Source organism: Ambystoma mexicanum, chromosome 1q (genome assembly GCF_040938575.1).
Source record: "Ambystoma mexicanum isolate Mex_15411 chromosome 1q, UKY_AmexF1_1, whole genome shotgun sequence".
Classification (NCBI taxonomy): Eukaryota; Metazoa; Chordata; class Amphibia; order Caudata; family Ambystomatidae; genus Ambystoma; species Ambystoma mexicanum.
The window spans coordinates 1,304,628,539-1,304,652,045 of NC_090922.1; the positions used below are offsets into that span (position 1 = coordinate 1,304,628,539).

General features: G+C 45.4%; 1 protein-coding gene across 2 annotated transcripts in view; it reads left to right on the top strand.

The window, feature by feature from the left end:
- The window catches only part of LDLRAD1 (low density lipoprotein receptor class A domain containing 1), a 225,800-nt gene that overhangs the window by 10,550 nt on the left and 191,743 nt on the right, over positions 1 to 23,507 (top strand). The window lies entirely within an intron of this gene.

Sequence of the window (23,507 nt, forward strand, 5' to 3'; positions counted from 1 at the left end):
CACAGCCAGGAGCTCAGGGCACCGCCAGCTAAGGGCCACATCTAAGCATAGCTGTGCCACCCAAGGCATCTTTCCATCAAACACTTTTTGGTGTTGTTCATTTAGTGAGTCCCCTTAAGTGGGCCTAAAATGGATCCCCTGCTCTTTTTGCATACTAAACTGATCTGCACTTCCCTGACCAGGCCCCCCACAGTCCAAATATGTCAGGGGTTCCTTGTATTCCCTTGCAGAGTGGGGCATGAACTTGCATTTAGGAATGATAACTCCCGGCAGTGGCAGGACGAAGACTGATTTGCGTTTGGTTGGTACCCTTGAGCAATGGTCCAGATTGACTTAAAATTCTGGAATGGAAGGTATCCCGAGGAATTGCCAGTGGCTATGTTTAATTAAGAGTTTTCCATCCACCAAAGTAAGCAGAGACCTCAATTCAAGCAAGGCTGAAACATGTCTGGGGTTGCACTTGGGGTTGAAAGGATGGGTTCTTCCAATACTGTCTGCAATAACATCAGGACCTCAAGGTGTGTTTCCATAATGTCCGATAGAGGGAACGTATAGAATATAATGCTCACACTTTACACTTGTGAGATACGGTATCACTAGAATAATGTTTTTCTTTGCCGGTTGAATTTTAGAAACCTTGAGTAAAACATCAGAATTGTCTTAAGTGACGGATTCCTCGTGTTTTACCAGCTGCTGTTTTCAAATCCCAATCAGTAGCGGTTCGACAATACTGTGCCGCCCTTTGAAGCACTATTGGTCTGCCTGGCAGGTTACTCAATGACAGGCTTTCCGTGAAGTGAAGGCTTTCAGAAGCTAATATCTCCTCCATGGAGTTAATGGGTCAAACATTAACACCCTTTTGTCTCCACTCCTGTTGTTGTTGTGCCTGTTACAGTACACGGCTGAAACGGAATTTTTACTTTCAGCCTTATGCTGTAAAAGGCACAACAGGGAGTGGAGCCAAAAGGGTGTTCCAAAAGGGTGTTCATGGTGGGGACGCTTTGCGTTTCCTGAACTGTGAATAACACAAGTGCCAGCCAGCCACAGCTTCGCGCACACTAGATTGAGCGAAGCTGTGACTGCCCTGCACTTCTGTCAGTCACAGCTGCCTGACTTAATGGCGGCAGGCTCATCTCCCGTCACGGCTGTGGCTGTGAACAGGTGGGACTGGGGGGTCCCGACAGGGCCCCGGCTCAGCCTTACTTTTTGGAGACTGCCCGGGCCCAGCCACAGCAGGCCCTGGCCCACTTAAAGCACTGGGGTCGTTAATGAATAGCTGGACCTACCTGAACTTTCCATTTTATAGTTGTTGAAGAATGGGGGATATGTTTGAGCAAAAGGTTTTTTATAAAAACTAAAAATATGTATGTAAAGTTGGTCCACCTCGAACTTTCCATTGAAGTCTAGTCCTACAAGAAGGCAACAGTTTGCATAGGGTGGGACTTTTTATGGGACCAACTGTGAGGGATGGGTGCACCAAAACGCCACTTTGCCTGGAGCAGCATAAATCCTTGCACCAGCGCAGTTAAATTGTGATTGTGTTACATCTAGACAGGGATGGCGGGTTTGGAACCGCTGGCGCTTTGGACTGCCATGACATTCCCATCACGTTCTTCACTCTTACCTGTATCGCTCTAGTTGTTGCACGTGCACGTAACCGGAAGTATTTATTCCACCACTTCCGGGTTGCGAGTGCGTTGCAACGTTTCCGGTTTCTCCTGTGGTGTTGCTTTCGCTCTCGCTCGCTTCAGCATTCTGCTCCCTCGCCTTCCTTGTTACCTTCCTCTGTTTTTCCCGTTAGCCCTTTCCTTCTCTTGCCCCTTCTGCCACCTTCAGTTCTCCTCTTCCTCTACCTTTCCTCCCTCTTTTACTTCTTCTTTTTTCCCTTTCCCTGTTTTTCTCCCTTCCCAGCCGGTATCTCGTTATCGGCACTGCTCCGCTCTACCTTGCCTTCTCGTTCACTGTGTACCAGGACCCGGTCTGCTCTACGGATTGCCTTTGTCTATCCCTTGCATCCACGTTTACCGTTGTGTACAGAACTCTGCCTGTTTTGCCGGATTGCCTCTGCCTAGCCATTGGTGCAACCTGTTTGCTACACTTTCTTGCTTGTTGGTACCTTCGTTAGCACCACACTTCAGTGGCGCTCTCATTCCTGGAACCTCTATCCACACCAGACACCAGCTACTCGAGTTGGTACCTCATTCCTTTGGGTTTGACCTCTTCAGGGTTTTTTGTGCCTTTGGCTTTTTCCCCGTTCTTGGTGACTCGGGAAGGGTTCCCCCTGTTACACCCTTATATGGTGGCACGGTGGCATCCTTCCGGGGACGTCCATATCTTCACAAAAAAAATGAGAGACCTTCAGACTCCAAGAAAGGGAAATCCAAGAAGAAGGTAGAAGGTGAGGAGTTGGGGGAGGGGGTTGAACCGGATTGTCCAGCGAAGAAGAAGATATTACAGACTATCGTGATAGTTTGCAACGCCATAAATACCTGAGATGGCTACGCCCCAGCAGGTACAGGAATTGGTAGCTGCGGTCCAAAGCCTGAACCTGGAAGTACAGAATCTCAAGGCCGCTAACACCACTTTACAACAGCAAATGACAGAAAGAGAACGTCCCTCTACAGACTTACCACCACTTCCCTTGGTTTCGGGCAAGTTTGACAGCTCGCCCAAAAGAGTAAAATAATTTCTAGAGGCCTGCAACCTCCACTTTTCGTTTCGTCCTCAAACCTTTGCTTCTGACCATGCCAAGGTGGGGTTCATGATAACCCACATGACGGGTAATGCTTTGGCCTGGGCTACCCCTCTGGTCAACCAACCTGATCCTGTGTTGCAGGATTACAGCGCATTTAAGATCCTGCTACAGGAGACTTTCCTACGTACAGAAAGCACTTTCCTTGCATCAGAGGACCTGTTGGACATCCGACTAGGAAACTCCGACTTGTTGACCTACATCACTACCTTCAAACAAATCGCAGCAGAAGCAGGTTGGCAGGAACAGGCTCAATATGGCATTTTTCGGCGAGGATTACGAGAGGATCTCAAAGATGAATTGGCACGGATCGCTCGACCAGCCTCCTTCACCGATCTCATCACTGGAACCCTCCGGATCGACTTCAGGCTGTCGGAACGACGTGCTGAAAATAAAAAGACTAAATTCTATGGACCCCCTCCTCTTGATACACCTTCAAAAGCTCCTTCGCCTCTTCAACGTCAAAGCAAAGAGGAACCTATGCAAATTGGAACTGCCAGAGCCCCACTCACCACGGAGGAACGGAAGAGATGAAGGGAAGGCTGCTTATGCATGTACTGTGGGGCATCAACCCATTTGTTACGTGACTGCCCAGAAGTTCCTCCAAGAAGGTCGGGAAACGATCGCCCTCGGTAAGTGTTAGGACTCACTTCCGAGGGGCTATCCCAAGTCCTTATACCACCCTCTCCGTGTCCTCCTCGAGAATCCCAGAAGATTCCCGTCTTATGGTCCTTACTGTAACATTAAGACTGGGGAACACTGAAGTAACCTCACAGGCTTTACTGGACTGCGGAGCTGCCGGCAACTTTATTGATACCCTCTGGGCAGAACAAATGGGTATTCCTCGAGTGGCTAAACCTGGAGACCAGAAAGTAGAAGGCGTAGATGGAGAACCTCTAAGTTCTGGAATGATCACCCATTCTACGGAAGAACTCACTCTCAATGTACAGCAACATACGGAGAGGATCTCATTCGACATCATTCGTGCTGCCCACTTTCCCCTTATCTTGGGATAGGTTGGCTGCAAAAACACAATCCCTCTATTGACTGGTCAAGAAATCTATTAAGCTTCCAATCTGTTTTTTGTAAGGCAGAGTGTCTACCTGAACCAAGATTCGAGACTGTCCAGACCTCCTGTAGTGTTGAACCCACAACCGTTCACTGTCTTCCGCATCATCTTCAGGAATTCACGGAAGTAGTGACAGAGAAAACTCTGATAGAGCTTCCTCCACACAGACCTGAAGATTGCTGTATCGAACTCACTCCTGGAGCTCTGGTGCCCTTCGGTCGATGTTCCCTTTGACTTTGGAAGAAAGACGATACCTCCAAGAGTATCTGGGCAGTAACTTGGCCAATGGATTGATCAGGCCCTCGAAATCACCTGCTGAGGCCTCCTTGTTTTTTATCCCTAAGAAAGATACACGAGAATTGAGACCTTGCATCGATTATAGGGGATTGAATAAAGTAACAATTAAAGATTGTTACCCGATGCCTCTGATAGCTGAAATCATACACGCCGTTCAGGGGGCCACTATTTTCACTAAACTCGATTTACGGAATGCCTACCACTTGCTACGGATACAGAAAGGAGACAAATGGAAGACAGCTTTCCAGACACCGTTTGGGCTCTATGAATACCAGGTGATGCCCTTTGGGTTGGTAAACGCCCCTTCGATCTTCCAGCGATTCATGGACCGTCTCTTTTCCGACTTACTGTGTCAGACCACCATCGTGTATCTAGATGACATCTTGGTATATTCCAACACCGTTGAAGAACACAAAGAACACGTCAAGGAGGTTTTCCGGAGGTTGAAAGATAACCATCTCTCGGTTAAGCTGAGCAAATGTGTGTTTTCCGTCCCTTCCATACCATATCTGGGTTTCATTCTTTCCAACCAAGGCATCGCCATGGACCCTAGTAAAGTAGATGCCATTCTAGAGTGGCCTTCTCCCAAATCTATCAAAGACATACAGAGGTTTCTGGGTTTGGCAAACTTCTATCGGAAGTTCATTTCTAATTTTTCTCAAAGGATTGTACCCATTACCACCCTGCTTAAGAAATCTTCAGCCCCGTTTCAATGGTCTACAGAGGATGAAGACAGTTTTCGCAGCCTCAAGGAAGCCTTTTGTACCGCCCCTATCCATCGCCAACCCGATCAAGGCCAACCATTCATTGTCGAGACTGATGCCTCCGCGTCTGCTATAGGGGCAGTCCTATTGCAAGAACATCAAGGAGTGGAACACCCTATTTCGTATCATTCCAAGACACTCAATGCTAGTCAAAAGAATTATTCAGTTATAGAACGCAAACTCTTAGCAATGAAGTCTGCCTGTCTGGAGTGGCGACATTTATTACAGGGAGGTGAACATCCTTTCACAATCCGTACAGACCACAAAAACCTGCAAGTACTGAGACAGTTTGAGTGTTATAACACGCAACAAGCGCGTTGGGCCCACTTTTGTGCTCAGTTTGATTTCGACATCACCTACATACCCGGACATCTCAATCTGGTGGCTGACTCCCTTTCCCGTCGAGGGAATTACCTATCCGAATCGGATACCTCTTGGAAACTAATGTTTCCCGCTACCAAGCGAGTCGGTTTGTATCCTCATTCTTGGAACAGGTGAGAGAAGCCTCTGGAGGCCAATTTGAAGTGGATAATCATTCCAAAGGCATTAAATACGACATCAAGGACGGCCTTTATTTTGTAAAGGACAAGTTGTACCTACCCTCAAGATCTTTTCGTAAACAGGCCTTGACGTGGTGTCACGATTCCATGATGGCTGGACACAGAGGTACCAAGGGCACTCTGGAGTATCTACAAAGACATTTTTACTGGCCTGGTTTGAGTAAAGATGCTTCTCATTACGTTCAGTCCTGCCCAGTCTGTCTTCATAGCAAAAGTGTACGTCAAAGGCCGATAGGACTGTTGGAACCCTGCACGGTCCCTGACAAACCTTGGAATTGTATCTCAACCGATTTCATTGTGGACCTGCCTCAATCTAAGGGATGCACTTGTATTATGGTGGCAATAGACTCCTTTACTAAAATGGTCCACTTCTCCCCTTTACCGGGGGTTCCGCCAGCTGCTGATATGGCTGCGGTTTTCATCAAGGCAACGTTTCCGGTTTCTCCTGTGGTGTTGCTTTCGCTCTCGCTCGCTTCAGCGTTCTGCTCCCTCGCCTTCCTTGTTACCTTCCTCTGTTTTTCCCGTTAGCCCTTTCCTTCTCTTGCCCCTTCTGCCACCTTCAGTTCTCCTCTTCCTCTATCTTTCCTCCCTCTTTTACTTCTTCTTTTTTCCCTTTCCCTGTTTTTCTCCCTTCGCAGCCGGTATCTCGTTATCGGCACTGCTCCGCTCTACCTTGCCTTCTCGTTCACTGTGTACCAGGACCCGGTCTGCTCTACGGATTGCCTTTGTCTATCCCTTGCATCCACGTTTACCGTTGTGTACAGAACTCTGCCTGTTTTGCCGGATTGCCTCTGCCGAGCCATTGGTGCAACCTGTTTGCTACACTTTCTTGCTTGTTGGTACCTTCGTTAGCACCACACTTCAGTGGCGCTCTCATTCCTGGAACCTCTATCCACACCAGACACCAGCTACTCGAGTTGGTACCTCATTCCTTTGGGTTTGACCTCTTCAGGGTTTTTTGTGCCTTCGGCTTTTTCCCCGTTCTTGGTGACTCCGGAAGGGTTCCCCCTGTTACACCCTTATATGGTGGCACGGTGGCATCCTTCCGGGGACGTCCATATCTTCACAAAAAAAATGAGAGACCTTCAGACTCCAAGAAAGGGAAATCCAAGAAGAAGGTAGAAGGTGAGGAGTTTGGGGAGGGGGTTGAACCGGATTGTCCAGCGAAGAAGAAGATATTACAGACTATCGTGATAGTTTGCAACGCCATAAATACCTGAGATGGCTACGCCCCAGCAGGTACAGGAATTGGTAGCTGCGGTCCAAAGCCTGAACCTGGAAGTACAGAATCTCAAGGCCGCTAACACCACTTTACAACAGCAAATGACAGAAAGAGAACGTCCCTCTACAGACTTACCACCACTTCCCTTGGTTTCGGGCAAGTTTGACAGCTCGCCCAAAAGAGTAAAATAATTTCTAGAGGCCTGCAACCTCCACTTTTCGTTTCGTCCTCAAACCTTTGCTTCTGACCATGCCAAGGTGGGGTTCATGATAACCCACGTGACGGGTAATGCTTTGGCCTGGGCTACCCCTCTGGTCAACCAACCTGATCCTGTGTTGCAGGATTACAGCGCATTTAAGATCCTGCTACAGGAGACTTTCCTACGTACAGAAAGCACTTTCCTTGCATCAGAGGACCTGTTGGACATCCGACTAGGAAACTCCGACTTGTTGACCTACATCACTACCTTCAAACAAATCGCAGCAGAAGCAGGTTGGCAGGAACAGGCTCAATATGGCATTTTTCGGCGAGGATTACGAGAGGATCTCAAAGATGAATTGGCACGGATCGCTCGACCAGCCTCCTTCACCGATCTCATCACTGGAACCCTCCGGATCGACTTCAGGCTGTCGGAACGATGTGCTGAAAATAAAAAGACTAAATTCTATGGACCCCCTCCTCTTGACACACCTTCAAAAGCTCCTTCGCCTCTTCAACGTCAAAGCAAAGAGGAACCTATGCAAATTGGAACTGCCAGAGCCCCACTCACCACGGAGGAACGGAAGAGATGAAGGGAAGGCTGCTTATGCATGTACTGTGGGGCATCAACCCATTTGTTACGTGACTGCCCAGAAGTTCCTCCAAGAAGGTCGGGAAACGATCGCCCTCGGTAAGTGTTAGGACTCACTTCCGAGGGGCTATCCCAAGTCCTTATACCACCCTCTCCGTGTCCTCCTCGAGAATCCCAGAAGATTCCCGTCTTATGGTCCTTACTGTAACATTAAGACTGGGGAACACTGAAGTAACCTCACATGCTTTACTGGACTGCGGAGCTGCCGGCAACTTTATTGATACCCTCTGGGCAGAACAAATGGGTATTCCTCGAGTGGCTAAACCTGGAGACCAGAAAGTAGAAGGCGTAGATGGAGAACCTCTAAGTTCTGGAATGATCACCCATTCTACGGAAGAACTCACTCTCAATGTACAGCAACATACGGAGAGGATCTCATTCGACATCATTCGTGCTGCCCACTTTCCCCTTATCTTGGGATAGGTTGGCTGCAAAAACACAATCCCTCTATTGACTGGTCAAGAAATCTATTAAGCTTCCAATCTGTTTTTTGTAAGGCAGAGTGTCTACCTGAACCAAGATTCGAGACTGTCCAGGCCTCCTGTAGTGTTGAACCCACAACCGTTCACTGTCTTCCGCATCATCTTCAGGAATTCACGGAAGTAGTGACAGAGAAAACTCCGATAGAGCTCCCTCCACACAGACCTGAAGATTGCTGTATCAAACTCACTCCTGGAGCTCTGGTGCCCTTCGGTCGGATGTTCCCTTTGACTTTGGAAGAAAGACGATACCTCCGAGAGTATCTGGGCAGTAACTTGGCCAATGGATTGATCAGGCCCTCGAAATCACCTGCTGAGGCCTCCTTGTTTCTTATCCCTAAGAAAGATACACGAGAATTGAGACCTTGCATCGATTATAGGGGATTGAATAAAGTAACAATTAAAGATTGTTACCCGATGCCTCTGATAGCTGAAATCATACACGCCGTTCAGGGGGCCACTATTTTCACTAAACTCGATTTACGGAATGCTTACCACTTGCTACGGATACAGAAAGGAGACAAATGGAAGACAGCTTTCCAGACACCGTTTGGGCTCTATGAATACCAGGTGATGCCCTTTGGGTTGGTAAACGCCCCTTCGATCTTCCAGCGATTCATGGACCGTCTCTTTTCCGACTTACTGTGTCAGACCACCATCGTGTATCTAGATGACATCTTGGTATATTCCAACACCGTTGAAGAACACAAAGAACACGTCAAGGAGGTTTTCCGGAGGTTGAAAGATAACCATCTCTCGGTTAAGCTGAGCAAATGTGTGTTTTCCGTCCCTTCCATACCATATCTGGGTTTCATTCTTTCCAACCAAGGCATCGCCATGGACCCTAGTAAAGTAGATGCCATTCTAGAGTGGCCTTCTCCCAAATCTATCAAAGACATACAGAGGTTTCTGGGTTTGGCAAACTTCTATCGGAAGTTCATTTCTAATTTTTCTCAAAGGATTGTACCCATTACCACCCTGCTTAAGAAATCTTCAGCCCTGTTTCAATGGTCTACAGAGGATGAAGACAGTTTTCGCAGCCTCAAGGAAGCCTTTTGTACCGCCCCTATCCATCGCCAACCCGATCAAGGCCAACCATTCATTGTCGAGACTGATGCCTCCGCGTCTGCTATAGGGGCAGTCCTATTGCAAGAACATCAAGGAGTGGAACACCCTATTTCGTATCATTCCAAGACACTCAATGCTAGTCAAAAGAATTATTCAGTTATAGAACGCAAACTCTTAGCAATGAAGTCTGCCTGTCTGGAGTGGCGACATTTATTACAGGGAGGTGAACATCCTTTCACAATCCGTACAGACCACAAAAACCTGCAAGTACTGAGACAGTTTGAGTGTTATAACACGCAACAAGCGCGTTGGGCCCACTTTTGTGCTCAGTTTGATTTCGACATCACCTACATACCCGGACATCTCAATCTGGTGGCTGACTCCCTTTCCCGTCGAGGGAATTACCTATCCAAATCGGATACCTCTTGGGAACTAATGTTTCCCGCTACCAAGCGAGTCGGTGTTGTATCCTCATTCTTGGAACAGGTGAGAGAAGCCTCTGGAGGCCAATTTGAAGTGGATAATCATTCCAAAGGCATTAAATACGACATCAAGGACGGCCTTTATTTTGTAAAGGACAAGTTGTACCTACCCTCAAGATCTTTTCGTAAACAGGCCTTGACGTGGTGTCACGATTCCATGATGGCTGGACACAGAGGTACCAAGGGCACTCTGGAGTATCTACAAAGACATTTTTACTGGCCTGGTTTGAGTAAAGATGCTTCTCATTAGGTTCAGTCCTGCCCAGTCTGTCTTCATAGCAAAAGTGTACGTCAAAGGCCGATAGGACTGTTGGAACCCTGCACGGTCCCTGACAAACCTTGGAATTGTATCTCAACCGATTTCATTGTGGACCTGCCTCAATCTAAGGGATGCACTTGTATTATGGTGGCAATAGACTCCTTTACTAAAATGGTCCACTTCTCCCCTTTACCGGGGGTTCCGTCACCTGCTGATATGGCTGCGGTTTTCATCAAGGCCATTTTTCGCCGCCATGGGTTACCCACAAAGATTATCTCCGATCTGGGGAAGCCAATATACTTCCCGGTTTTGGAAGGATCTCTGTAGTCGACTAGGAGTGGAAAGAGCCTTAACATCCGGGTTCCACCCTCAATCCAATGGACAGACTGAACGACTCAACAGTACCCTCGAGCAATACTTACGATGTTTTGTAAACCTCCAACAAGATAATTGGGCCTCCTTCTACCTTTAGCGGAATTTTCTTATAACAACTCATTCCACTCTGCTCACGGGTTTAGCCCTTTCTTCTGTACCTATGGCTATCACCCGCAATCCTTAATAACCATTTCTGACTCCCCTTCTAACTTACCTACAGTGGATTCCGTTTTAGCCACCCTTCGGGAAACCCATATTCAGGCAAAAAAGAATCTCAGAGACGCCCAAGAACAATCCAAAACCCAAGCCGACAAACACCGGCGCCCAGTGCCTGGGTGGGGGGTGGGGTCTAGGGTGATGTTGTCCACTAGATATTTACCACGATGGGCTCACCCCTCCAAACTCTCCCCTAAGTTTTTGGGACCTTACAGAATCACGCAGGTGATCAACCCGGTGGCCTTTAAATTGAAGCTGTCTAAGGGCCTTAGTAGGGTACACCATGTCTTTCATGCTTCTCAACTAAAACCATTTCATGAGGACACTTGAGATCGTCATCCTAAAAGTATCCCCTTGCCTTCAGATTTCACCCAGGAGGAATTCGAAGTAACCCAGATCTGCGATTCAAGGTACCGTAGGGGTAGGTTAGAATACCTGGTGTGGTGGAAAGGGTATCCTTGGTCTGAAAATTCCTGGGAACCGGCCTCTTACATACATGCACACTCTTGGTTCGTAAATTCCATTTCCTTCATCCTGGGAAACCTGGGGGAGGTCACCTTCGGAGGGGGCATACTGTTGCATCTAGACAGGGATGGCGGGTTTGGAACCGCTGGCGCTTTGGACTGCCATGACGTTCCCATCACATTCTTCACTCTTACCTGTATCGCTCTAGTTGTTGCACGTGCACGTAACCGGAAGTATTTATTCCACCACTTCCGGGTTGCGAGCGCGTTGCAACGTTTTCGGTTTCTCCTGTGGTGTTGCTTTTGCTCTTGCTCGCTTCAGCGTTCTGCTCCCTCGCCTTCCTTGTTACTTCCTCTGTTTTTCCCCCGTTAGCCCTTTCCTTCTCTTGCCCCTTCTGCTGCCTTCAGTTCTCCTCTTCCTCTACCTTTCCTCCCTCTTTTACTTATTTTTTCCCCTTCCCTGTTTTTCTCCCTTCCCAGCCGGTATCTCGTTATCGGCACTGCTCCGCTCTACCTTGCCTTCTCGTTCACTGTGTACCAGGACCCGGTCTGCTCTACGGATTGCCTTTGTCTATCCCTTGCATTCACGTTTACCGTTGTGTACAGAACTCTGCCAGTTTTGCCGGATTGCCTCTGCCTAGCCCTTGGTGCAACCTGTTCGCAACACCTTCTTGCTTGTTGGTACCTTCGTTAGCACCACCCTTCAGTGGCGCTCTCATTCCTGGAACCTCCAACCACACCAGACTCCAGCTACTCGAGTCGGTACCTCATTCCTTTGGATTTGACCTCTTCGGGGTTTTTTGTGCCTTTGGCGTTTTCCCCGTTCTTGGTGACTCCGGAAGGGTTCCCCCCGTTACACCCTTATATGGTGGCACGGTGGCATCCTTCCGGGGACGTCCATATCTTCACAAAAAAAAGGAGAGACCTTCAGACTCCAAGAAAGGGAAATCCAAGAAGAAGGTAGAAGGTGAGGAGTCGGGGGAGGGGCGTGAACCGGAATTGTCCAGCGAAGAAGAAGATATTACAGACTATCGTGATAGATTGAAAGAGAATTTACAGTGCATATCACATTTTATCTTACCTCCAGAGAGGCATTGGACTGGGGAAACATGTTTAAGGGGCACAGCAGAAAAAATTGCCTTTTTTTTGTTGGTAGGGTCTAATGAATATTAACTAGTGTAGAATTATCAGGATATTGGATACATAACGCAGAATCTCAATATTTGCCAGGACCAAGATTGAATAGTGCACATGTTCTATTCCTTTCTAGAAGAGACCACTTGACCACCTCCAAAGTCCATCATGCAACCACACACCAACTACATCTAAGTACCATGCCCCGTCTTTTCGCGAGATTTAAACCGAGGGGCGCTTTCCTGAAATTTTCCCTTGCGCCTACCAATAGTTAATCACTGTTATGAAACGCACATCACTAAAAGCACAACTAACTTAACTCCACGCATCGCTTGTTTTTCTTCCTGCTCATTTAGTTTGTCTACTGGCCAATACCTCTCTCCTATCTCCTCCCACACCCCACACTCTCGTTCACTAACCAAAGACTAAAGTTTTATGACACCCCAGCAGGGCCACAATATGCCACCCCTTTGGAAAAGGTCAGGCACTGTAAGAGCGGTGATGGGCACAGTATAAACATTGGCTATCATAACTTAACAAGGACCAATGGTATTCATTCTCTACTATCTACCATGGCCAATAGTAACTAGTGCATGTTTCCCACATGTTACCAGGGCACTGAAGGTATCAATTGCTAAGTGACTTCAATTCAGCACTCCAACTAAGTCAATGCCTAGTCTGGGATGCCCAAGGGAGGCCCTTATTTATATATTTTTATGACACGTTCATAGATCTGGATGATAAACCCTTGTATTACGCCCCTCTCTTTGAATCCTCCTGACCTCACTGAGCCAAGAAGTAGGTTTGATTTGCAAATTAAAAGATTTATTTGAAAAATTAAACAATATACATATATCACACTTTTATGAATAAATTAATATTTGATAGCACACTTTTGAATATGACAGTGATCAACAATGGATAATATTACACTAGCACACTTTTTTAATGACTTAGGAGTTGGTATAGAAAGGATAAGGTAGCTGAGAATACTTTATGGTTTCAAGGAAATGCAATGATGGAAAAGAATGCAGCACATGGATAAACTGATATGGTTTCAACAAGAGATAATATAATCACTTTTCCCCTTGTGGCAATTCACTCCCCCCCTATGCAATATAAAGAGATGGAAGGAGAGCACAAAATTTTCAGGAATATAATCAAATGCAATTCACATTCTAGTTCCCCCCTAGCAAGCTTAGAGCAACCGGTATGCTTTTAAAACATGCAGAAATACTTTTAATGTGATTTGTAATGAAGTGAAAATATGCTAAAAATGATTTTAATTCCCTATAGGAGATTCAGGGTAGGTGATAGCTACTTAAGATTGGTTCAGGTCAACACTATCAGTGATTCATGAGGGATTGTCAGGTTGAAAACGAATTTCAGCAGTTGCAGCAAAAGACAGCTATTTTTGACAGGAGAAGAAGTTGAGTCAAATTGCAATTCGTGGCCCTTTTTCCAAGTGCGTTGAGCGCGGTTCAAAAGATACGGACGATTTTGTGGAGGTAGATTCTCCGAAATAAAGTAAGATTCAAATGACAAATGACACTTTCACAGGTTTGAAATCACAGAATGGACACACAATTTCTATGCAGTTCTAAATAGGTTGAAATGGATGGGATGAGATTGTTTTAGACTAAGAGATTGGTTCTGCACAGTTCTGGCTGGATACTTACACTATACATTACAAATAGGCCATCAAGATCTGTTCAACTGGTTTAGACTGGACTTCTAGCGGTTGGTTCTGAAGTCACAGCTGTCTGGGTCAGCTCTGCTCTGCTGGTCTGGATCTCTGGTTCTGGCAAAGGTTCTGGCACTGCACAGCGGTCTGGTCTGGGTCTAGTCTGCGGTTTGGATACAGCTCTGCTTTCTGGGTCTGGTACTGGCACCCCGGTCTGGTCTGGGTCTCTGGTTCCGGCAAAAGTTCTAGCCAGAAGCGAACAGCACAGCCCGGCTGTTGAATAGTTTGGTTAGGTGGCTGGATTCTGAGGCCTGCTGAGAAGGATTCAGCTTTTGGACTAGGCCTCTCTGCTGCAAGTTCTGAAGTCTGGATTCTAAGTTCTGGTTCTGGAGTCTTCTGGCAAAGCGCTTCGCAAGAAATCAGTTTGAAGTGGAAAGTGAATGTCCCTACCTGGGTCTCAGTGGCTCTTTTCATGTGTTTTGAAAGTGGGTGGGAAGGCTGACTTTCTATGCCCAACCTTCTGAGGATCCTGATAGGCTAGAGGATTCTCTGTTGCCTGACTGGGGAACTGAATTGTGAGTCATTCTGTGTCATCAGGCATCATTTTTATGGCATACAGGAAGAACACTCCCCTTGTCACTTTGCACACAAATCTATTTTTGACTTAAATGCATATTTATCTATGTACAATTTTTTCTGACAGAATTCTGCCCTTTTCATCCAGAACACAGTCTCTAAACATTTCCAGAATTTACACAAATGTGCGCAGGGAATATGGACATCAGATGATGAAGTGTCAGATTTTTAACATACAGACATTTGGAGTAATACCCTATTTTCCGCTACTACCCCCCAGAACATACCACATAGTCCTAATACCTCTTAAAATGTGCACAGAAAAATCACAGGAATAATGATATTATTGATATACTTTTGACAATTTTGTACTATGAATTATCCATCTTCTTAAAATTATGCTCTGGCCCAGAGGGGTGTGGTTTCCCAAAGCACATGGGGGAATTTCTGGTTTGTCCACTTCCTCCAAGCTCAGCTGGATCACAGAGGCAGTGCCACTCCCATTTCCTTCCAAGAGGAAGCCATTTACGACCCCCTGATTTAGCAATAGCTTGGAGCAAAGGGAAATTCATTGTTCCGTTTCCCTGCTCTCAGGTACCCCTCCCCTGATTCAATTAGAGAGGTGTAATCTCCTTTTGGTGGGGCAGCAGAAGGCAGGCCAGGCCTGTGAATGCAGTTGCTGGGCAAGTTTCAACTCCTTTCGGGGGTAGTTGCCGGGCAGAATTCAATCTCCTTTAAGCCAGGCTTCAGCCAAAGGTCACTTTTGTTCCCATTTTTCTTCATTCAAATCAAACTTACAATTTTGACACATGCAGCTAGAACGCTGATTCTAAGTTCAAAACTATGACATTTAAACAGTTGCAACCTATGTGACACTCAAAAGTAGGTCACTCATTTATTTTAAACATTTCGATTTTAGTGGCTTTAAATTCCATTTCACTTAAGCTGCTGACATCCACAGCTCAGCCAGTTTTGTTATAAACATTATTTTAGGCTCTTCATCTTTCCAAACTTTGTATGCACACAAGACTTCATTCTATCAGACGTCTGCTGGTGTTCAGTAAGATTTTTGAATATCTTGCAATGTTTGAAATAGGCATTTTGAGCTTGCATTCAGAGAAACAAAGGTAATTTCAAAGCGCTTTTTGAGCTAACAGGCACTGCTGTTTTTCCTTTGGCACCACGTTTCACTCATGGCGCTTCTGGCCCATCATGCTCGCACTGGTGGGTGGCAGGTCAGGTGACCATTTTGGTGTGCGCAAAAACTGTGCGGTTTTCCTGGATTCTGGCGCAAATGTGGGCTTTTCGGCCATCTTGGATTTTCTAAGCCAACAGTACCAAATGTTGCAGCATAATAACTTGAACGTGGGTCGATACACCTGACACAATGTTAGCCATACCCATGGTATGAGAAGTATTGGTGTAGGCCATTATGCAGTAAATGTGACTTACTGAGAAGTGCAGTTATTGTTCCAGAAAAATAAGCCTGTGCATACCTTCTCAAAGTTATACACAGGCGCCCCCAAATCTCTTAATGTGATTTTGGTAGGTTTGTGTGTTCCCACAGATTTCTTTCTTCCAACCCTAATGTGCTCGAAGCTCCTTAAGAGCCATAGACCTCCAGGGAAGTCCAGGATATGCTCTGGCAGGTTTTGCTGATTTATGGGGAAAAAACATATAACTTTAAAAGGTTTCAGGAAGGAGGAAGAGGAGAACTGGAGGGGTCTAGTGAGGCTGGGTGGAGTGCCAGGGGGGTTATCAAAAGGAAATGGAGTTCTGTGCATCTGTGAACATTATCCAAGACGGAAGGACAGCACATTAAACCCTGCAGCAGTAAGATATCTCAGAAGATTAATGCACCTACTGCAGAGATCTATGTGTAACCCGCAGGTCCCATGTTTGAATCTGGGGAAAAGGAACTCAGCCTTTCATCCTTTTGAAGTTGATCAAATTAGTAACGTTGAAGTGGCAAATTGGAATATTGTATGTCAGGCCAGCAGGGCCTGTTACATGCCAGGCATACCTGGGTCTGCTTTCCATTATTCAGAGGTAGACACGTTGTGTATTATTCAGGTTTATAACAATAATATATAGGGGATTCATAACAGACATGAAACTCTGAAAGGTTGTCCATGAAAAGATTGAATGGAAAATACAGAGGCAGAAAATGCTGAATTTGTTTTATTCTAATTTTCGACTTGAAATGCGGGCGGCGGCACTAGCATTTCCCCCTACCCTAATCTATACCCTTACCCCACTCCCCATCTAATAATTTGCTAAAAAGTCACTGCTCTCTGTTAAAGCATGAGCCACCTCTGTGAATAAGGTGACCAATCCATTTCGCAACCAAATTGCATCCTCTTTAAAAAATGATTTGCATTTATTTAGTGTGTACATTTTGCTTAGTCTTGTCAGCTGCAAGCAAAGTTGATTCTGGTTTCTATATGTAAAAAGCCAGGTGCATGTCATTTGTCATTTAGACACTTTGAATTCTTTCAGTATCCTTGGTTAGGAAGGTTCTGACTTATTCCATTAACTTTATAATGTGTTTGTATAGAGCATGTGCCTGCAGGAAAAGGTCTGAACTCTTCAACCCAATGTGTACGGTAACACTTCATCAGCAAGAATTGCCCTAAACATAATCTGAATCTGTTCTCTGAAAAGTTATGCAAACCCAAATACAATACTTGTGATTCAATGTTAGGCTGAATTTATTTTCGCAGTTTTACATGAAAAGTAATGCAGACGTCATAAGTAGTGCTTGTGAAATTGAAAACCTGATGACAAATGCTTCTACTGATAGGGCATTGACTATGCTTATTTGTAAAAACATATTCCACCCCGCGAGTTAATCAATCTGCCTATCAGCATCAACCTTTAATCCCACCTTGGACTCTCTCATAGCTTCTTCCATGGTATTCTAGATAAGGAAGGTAGACATTTTGGATCGCTTACTCTTCAACCTGGTAAAAGTATTTACCAAGACTGTGGGCACTGCTGACCAGATGCCCTCTTAGACTTCTCGATAGCATGCTTCATCTGCAACCTTGTAGTTTTAGGACAGACAGATCACTATCTAGCATTAGTCATGGTAAATGGTAATTGCCTCACCAGTCATTCTTCTCCCCTCCCAAAATCAACTACCCTGGCCCTCATTCTCTACCCCATAGTCTGCCCCCACGTCTGTCCTTCTCTGCTGTCCTGCATTAATCTGCCCTACCCATCCTCCCTGGCCTGTCATTGCTTTTCTTGCACTCATCACCCCGCCGCTCATTTTCGTACCGGATTCTTCTTCCCTGCCTTTAATGTGAGTCAGTTCCTTCCTGCTTCTCATGCCTCTCTTCCTTCATTCCCTGCTCATCATTCACGGCTAGCCATTCATCTCCCCTTCACCCTTATTCCTCTTCTTCTTTAGCTCTTAGTCCTTTCACCTATATTAATGATGCTAGGGACCATAGATTTATACTTAGGTATTTTTATTATGAGAGCCCCCGGGTGGGTGCGCTCTGTACAAGGTCTAAACTTAACTGCCTCCGGCGTTGTTCGCGAACCTCGCAGTTCGAGAACGACTTCAGAGCGCTCATCACAACATCTCCTCTCCAAGGAATAAACAGGGAATGAAGATGGAAGTGGGGAAAAGGGTTCGAAAGGGGGCTGGGAATAAATATAAAAGGATACAATTAGTAATAAACATAGTCACTCTTGAAAATGGGAGCAACTCACCCTGTTCCTCAATGGCATCCGATTGACGGGGTAATCGAGGAATAAATATAAAACGATACAGTTAGTAATAAACATAGTCACTCTTGAAATTGGGAGCAACTCTCCTGCCCTTCAACGACATCCAGTTGCCGGAGTCATCACCACTCCTCTCCATCATAGTATCCGTAAACAGTCCTTGACCATGAGTCTGCCCTTGACATCCAAAGGCATGTGACAAATCATTTGCTCTTCTCTGTTCTCTGGAATGGATGACATCATCACATGACCACCTTCTGTGATCATCCAAAATCACAGACTGCTCTGGCGCCTTCACCCTCTCTGTGCCTGAATTTAGACAATCCTTTTAAGATTTTTCTAGGTTCCTTTGCACAAACCCAATCTCCTTCTTTGAACTCACTTTCTCTTGTATGCCAGGTATTATCATAATATGCTTAGTATTTCTTTTGTTTCTCTTTCACTCTGTTTACAATATGCTCAATGTCTACCTTTTTACTGTTTTTGTTGGCAACCATGGTGGCCTCAACCTGTTAGATGCTACTCTCCCTCTCATCATAACAAACGGTTCTTCTTCTGTTGTGGAAAGGGGGGGTCATTCTATATGCATTTAGTGCCTCACTGGGTGTATCTCTCCATGATAATGAATTAGCCACAGCAAGTTGTATTATGTTCTTTACAAATCCATTAATGCGTTCCACTAATCCATTGCCCATGGGATGGTATAGTGAAGTAACTTTATGTTCAATAGCTCGATCCTTTAAAAAATGCCTGCATCCCCTCTGGCATAATTGGACCCCATTGTCGGATACAATATTTTGGGTTCTCCTTCTCTGCTGAAGATATCTTCCAAGAATCTCACAATCATCCCTGTCATAATCATGCCCTCCATTACTCCTCATTCAACTCACTTTGAAGTGTAATCCATCAACACCACTATATATTTTTGTGTATCCAATGTCACAAAGGGTCCTGTAATGTCTATGGCTAGTTTCTTCCATACCATGCCTGGAATCTCTACAGGTTGTAATGGAGTCACTTGCGTCTTCTTGCTCTTGTCACTTACTGCACACGGCTGGCAATTCCTCATCAACTCTTCAACTCCATTCCACATCCCTGGCCTCCAATGACATTCTCTGATCCTTCTTCTTTTTCATAAGGTTCATTCCAAGATGGCCTTCATGTGCTAAATCCATGATGCTCTTCCATAAGGTTGCAGGTGGAATTACTCGGTCACCCCTAAACAAAGACACAGGATCTTACGCAATCTCATTCTGAATGTGTGCATATTCTTTTAGAGCATGGTCAATCTTCTCCCATCCTTCCTGTACAGTCCAGCATAGTAATCTTTGTTAAGGGTCTTCAGAAGATGCTCAGGCCCACTCTTCCTTCGATATCCCTGGTTCAATATGTGCAATAATGTGCATTCCGTGTCCTTTTCATCAACTTGGTCTTGATTCTGTTCTCCGCTATCCCATGGTAATCTGGAGAAGCAATCCACAATGACATTAATGTTTACAGGCGTGCACACTACCCTTACATTAAATTGTATTATGTCAAGGATCCACCTGCAAATTGTAGGGGAGACTAAGTGTGGATTCTTAGAATTTAAAATGTGTATCAATGGCTTGTGGTCAGTCTTAAGAGTCACTGGAAGACCCCATTCCAATCCTCTAAAATGCTCCAGAATTAATTTCACTCCTAGGGCTTCCTTTTCTATAGTTGAATAATTTAGCTTTGCCGCCTATAGGACATGCAAATCAAATGCAGTTGGTACCTCACTATTCTCCTGAACTTACTCCAACACTCCACCCATGCCAACATTACTAGCATCAACTGTGATTACATTAGCAGCTGTGATGCTGAACATACTGACTGTTGGTGCACCGTTTATGGTCCTCTTTATGTTTTCTAGTTCCTTTTGGCACTCTTCAGACCACACAAATCTTGGTGACATTTTCATGAGGGCTCTCATGTGCTGCGTTCTGTCTGTAAAATGTGGTACAAATATCTAATGGTATTCCGCTAACCCCAAGAAACTGCGCAATTGATCTTTATTTGAAGGAGCAGGCATGTTTGATATCGTTTCAACCAGACTCCTCTTCGGCTAATTCCTTCAGAATGTATGATGTGTCCCACATACGTTCCTTTTTCTTGTATGGCCTGCAGAACTCCTAACAGTTTGGCATTGTGTTCCTCTTCCATCATGGTTGCAATTAGAATGTCGTCATGGAAGTATTATACACCATTGAGGCCCTCAGAAAGTTGCTGCATTAACCTCTGAAAGACTGTTGCAGCAGATGCTAGGCCAAAAGATATGTGCCATTATCTGAAAGCTCCCAGGGGAGTGACAAATTAAGTTAGATGTTTAGAACTTTCATCTAAAACAACTTGATGGTATGCTGACGACAGGCCGAGTGTAGTAAAGTACTTGGCGGGATTTATGGTTGTTAATAACATCTCATTTATATTTGGTAAAGGGTGTCTATCAATCCAAATATTGGCATTACGTTTCGAAGGTTGACACACACATCCTTATGGAATGATCTGGTTTCTGTACAATTACAATTGGGGATAACCCCTCAGAGGACTCAATCGGTTCTATTATCTTCTGTTTACAAAGTTTAGTCAACTCTTTCTGTAATGCCTCTCTTGCCCCAACCGGAATGTTTCTCACTCTGTGTGTGATTGGTTTGGCACTTCTCTTCAGAACAATCCTATGTTTGAAACCTTTAACCATCCCGATACATCTTCACTACCACTTCATTGGTATTATAATCTTTGCTGGGGACACACAATATCAGGGCTGCCTCTCCTGGGTGCATCTTTATCCGGAGGGCTGCCTGTTCCTCCCACCCATGATCCATTTTCTGCCACATATAACTTAAAGTATGTCTCTCTACCTTTAAAATTGAGGTGGACCCATGTATAACCCAAGATGTTAATGGGACTCTTGCCATACCATGTGGCTCTGATACCGGTTATCCACAAATTTTCAGATCGCCCATTCAACTCTTTTGTGAATATTTGGACATCCACCATTGTGTAGGTTGAGCCTGTGTCCACTATCACCTGTATAGGTATCTCAGTGATATTCATGCACACCCATGGACCTCTCTTTCCTTCTGAGCAGATTGTCAGTATTTGTACCTCCTGTTCTTCTCAGTAATTTGATACGGATAACAGGCTTCTTGGGCCACCTATTTCTTCCAAGGCTCTGATATTGATATTACTTGGACAGTTACCTTCCTCGTATTTTCTGATACTTGAGCCTATTCTTCCACTTCTTCTGTTATTTCTGCAAACCTTTTCAAAATTTCCAATATTTCTGCACCTGAAACACTCTGCTGCATATGCTGGGCATTCTCTGTCGCCATTAGGGTGTTTGCTCCGACCACATTTGTAGCATCTCCATTTCACTTTATTAAAAGTATCTCTTTCTTTTCTAGGTTTCTCAGTAGGTTTCATTTTGGAAGCCACTGTGGACATCCTTTGTATCAATGCTACTGTGATATCTTCTCCATCTTCATCTCTTTCTACTTGCACACTCTTAATTTCCATCATATCTTGTTTACCCTGATCAGTCGTCATCCATCTATCTCCTAATTCTATTGTCCTGGCAATCTCTATTGCCTGGTCAAGTGTGGGGACATTTGCCTGCCACAACCTTTGTTGAAGTGGGGATCGGCAGTGTGAATTACTAATTGATCTCTTAGGTATTCATCTGCAATGCCGGTAAACCTACATGTTGCCAGAAACCCCCTTAAAGCTGCACTGTAGGTATCCACTGGTATCCACTGATTCTCCCTTATTCTGTTTTCTGGAGAAGAAATGATACCTCTCCAGAACCACATTCGTCTTGTTCCCAAAATGTGTGGAGAGTTTATGGAGTGCACTTTCGTAGCATCTATTGCTACTGGCACTAGCGGAATCCCCTGCTCCCTCATCACTATTACTCTGGTTGGGTAGTGTGCGGAAAATCATGAGCGCTTCAGCTCCTATGCAGTTTAATAGAGTGGCCTCCTTAAGATCATCGTTGAATTTTGCTCCACCAATGGCTCGTCAATATACCTGGAATGTGTCCACCCACTGCTTCCATGGTGTGGTGGGGCTGCCAGGATTTGCGAGGAAAGCACAAGGAGCAGGGGTGTTCTGCATTGTTCTTGCCCTGTTTGCTGTTCTTACCTTTTTTTGTGTGCTCAGGTGTGTTTATTTACTTAGCGCGCCACACTGTGCAAACATTCAAGATCTCATTGAATGAATAAAGCACTCATTTTGTTCTGGGGTGTTTTGCCCTGGCGATCACATGAACAAGTTTTGGGACCTAATTACTCTGTGGCTTTAATAGCTCAGCGTGCAGAGCCGTATGTTGCCGTATCTTGTAATGTTGATTGCCTTTAAATCAGTTAAGCGATCAACGCGCTTTGTGTTTGCGTTGTCATGGTGATGTAGCAACAAAAAAATGACCATCACATTACGGAACATTTTTAGGTCCTTTTCTCTTAGCTTTTTGGGCATAGGCGTTGTGCAGGCACGCGCATGGACCAGCTATTGAATGCTGCTCCTTGTGCGCGGTGAGTGCTCTTTTATCAAGCCTTATATTTGGGGTACCTCTCTTCTGGTTTCGGCTGCCACTTCTCTTCCTGATTTCGGTCCGGCTGGGCCACCAATGCCTCTGCTACCCCTCTATTGGTAGCTTCTCGCTTACTCTGCCTACACAGCGTCAGGCAACTGTCTGGTCTCTGGAGGCTCTCGTTTCGTTTGTCTCCTCGTCGCCACCCGTTATGTTAATGATGCTGGAGACCATAGTTTTATAATGAGGTATTTTTATTGCAAGACCACCCAGATGGGTGCGCTCTGTACAAAGTCTAAACTAACTGCCTCCAGCGTTGTTCTAGAACCTCGCAGTTCGAGAACGACATTGGAGCACTCATCATAACGGTCAGTTCCTTCCTGCTCCTCATGCCCCGCTTGCCTCATTTCCTCCTCATCATTCGCTCCCAGCCATTCGTCTCCCCTTCACCTTTATTCCTCTTCTTTAGCTCTTAGTCCTTTCACCTGCTGCTCATTCAATGCCCCTCATTTCACTCCAACTTATCCCCTCATTAAGAAGTCTCCTTGCACTTCTACCCTGTTGCCTCCCCTCAATTACAGTTGTTGTACCTCTGTTCCCCAACTCCCTCCTTGCCCAAGATCAAACCAGTTTAGGGGACACTTTAAGTGCCACAGATGTTTTATTGATGAGTGTTAACTTATAGGTGTTGCGTACATAATGAACCAGCAGACAGGGTTAAATGGACCCCTGAAAGGAATCCTGCTTCCCTCCAGGCTGCATCTGTTATTCAGAATATTCCTACGGACAAACTTCCTATTCAGGTAATAGCCAGTTCCTTTATGCCTCTACATGCTTTGTCTGGCCAACTAACTTTGATACCGCAGCAGCCATTCACCCCAATAATAAACTTGTCGATGGCCAGATTTTCCTTTTGATTGGCTTGTCTCAGCAAACCTTTCCCTCTCCAGCTTCTTCTTTTAGCCC